The 2,058-nt window shown below is 37.4% G+C and overlaps 1 long non-coding RNA gene across 1 annotated transcript; it reads left to right on the forward strand.

Moving 5' to 3' along the window:
* Positions 1 to 108: 108 nt before the first annotated feature.
* LOC110035341 lies at positions 109 to 884 on the forward strand. The gene is made up of 2 exons (XR_002295136.1): positions 109 to 586; positions 663 to 884. It is a non-coding gene; the product is annotated as an uncharacterized LOC110035341 (long non-coding RNA).
* The last annotated feature ends 1,174 nt before the right edge of the window (positions 885 to 2,058 follow it).

A 2,058-nucleotide genomic window follows, 5' to 3' on the forward strand; every position in this document is an offset into this window, starting at 1 on the left:
AATTTTACATAAAGAAGGCATATGAAATATTTGTATAAGAATATTCCTCTAAGAAAGCTATAACAATGCGATTGTTCCAATCCGAAGGAGCACTGACGTTATATTTTTTCCGTTGAAGTCAGACTTTTGGAACCTATGGTTCTCCTCCTCGCCTCCCACACGATGCCACAATGCGGGCCAATGGGTTGGAATGCGATGAAGCGAAGCATGAGGAAGAAGCTGGAGAAACCGAATCCCCCTCCACTCACGACTACGGACTACCCTTCCCCATCGCCCGCATGGCCGGCCATGCCATTATTCTCCACTGACACATGATCACCGTCAAATCGTACTCTCGCGACGCCGTCACCAACCCACTCATCGACAAACCCTTCAACCATTCCGTGCTCCCCAAGTGTCACAACACTCTTCCTTACGAAGAATTATCCTCCATCGCTCGCCTCACTGATCACGAGGTCTTCGATGTACCCTCGGCCTCGTCCCTAAAGGCGATGGCGGCCTCTCTGATACTTCCTTCGATGGTGTTATGCAGATACTCCAGATTTAGTTTATAGGGATCTACAGGCACATGCTCGACTCTTTCAAGGTTAGGGTTATGTGCATCAAGTAATTCTGTAATTTCGTTGTTTTGGATCCAAACAAGGATTCTCTCCACAATGCAGAATTTTTATCTGTGGAGATCCAGGATTGCCCTGCTCGAGCTTCCAGCGGCGGATCAGCATAGCATGGTACTGTTTATCTTGATTTGTCTGATGAACGATGCCTTACTTGATATATATTATTTGGAGAAGGCCTTTACCATATTCTTATGAACACCTTTTTCTTTCCTTACATTAGATTTTTGAATGGTTTTTTAAGCAATTAATGAAATGGTAATTTTAGCTTGATGCTAGGCTTTCTTGTTTTATATTGGAGGGTTATTTCTGCCTATTTTGGAACGGCATTTTAACAATATTGTTCATTTGCAATTAAAGAAGTCCCAAATGGAAGGGGCTACATGTAGGATTTACTTAATCCCGTTATGAATGGTGCTAATTTTCCTTCCCGATTGTATCGAGATTGAGATATTGGAAAATAGACAGAGGAAAATTATAAGTTTGCAGTTACTCTCAAGGTGGTTAGGACTACTTAGGTATCAATCTAATTGAATGGGGATCATGTTAGGGCTTAAAGTTATTATCCTCCCATGAATCTCTTTGACACTTCAGGAATAGACCTTTTTCATATAAACATTCATTGTATTTTAAATTTGTGATTATTGAATCGAAAATGTATAGTTTGGAGGTTTCAAATGTCTCAATTCATTATACATCTTTCTCAGAATAATCTTAAAAATTAATGAAATAAATTCCTAAATTAGATGGGCTTGGTTTATGCTTGAAATTGATTTGATCAAACCCCCATAACCTAAACTCAACCCATCTAACCCATTTATTATATGGATAATGTAATTTTTTTTGGGACATAATATCAACATGAATATGATCTGTTTAACCCAATTAATCTGACTTGAATCAACCTAATCCAAATCTAATAGTAATCAGGCCAATTTTTGATTAATTCTAACTGATTGGAATTATGAAAGCGTCTATTCCCAGCCTATATAATAATCTTGTCTATCAACCTTTAGTGACAATGATATTTCTTTGAGCCAAAAAATGTGTTTGTATTGTTAGGGCAAGTGTCTTTTAATTTTGGGAATATGAGAGCATTAACTTAGCACTAAATTAAACTAAAAGGGAAAAATATAATGAATGCTCAACAGGAAAACACTGTTAGCAATGGACAAAACCAACATTAACCCATTAAAAGTAAGATAAAACATAAGAAAAATAGATATTGGAAATTGCTACACATGAATTATAGAAGAAGATGGAGGACTTAGGGAATTGGGGTGAAAGGAATGTTGGTTCCAAAAAGTAGAATGAGCCGACCTTCCTTGAAGAAAAAGGTAAAAATTAAAAATGAGGATGAGAGAAGTTTATCACACGGTTCTGAGTCAAAATTTTAAAAGGCAGATGAGATAGCAGATAAGACACTACCTAAGGATTTCACCCT

This window comes from Phalaenopsis equestris, unplaced genomic scaffold (genome assembly GCF_001263595.1).
Source record: "Phalaenopsis equestris unplaced genomic scaffold, ASM126359v1 Scaffold197373, whole genome shotgun sequence".
Lineage (NCBI taxonomy): Eukaryota > Viridiplantae > Streptophyta > Magnoliopsida > Asparagales > Orchidaceae > Phalaenopsis > Phalaenopsis equestris.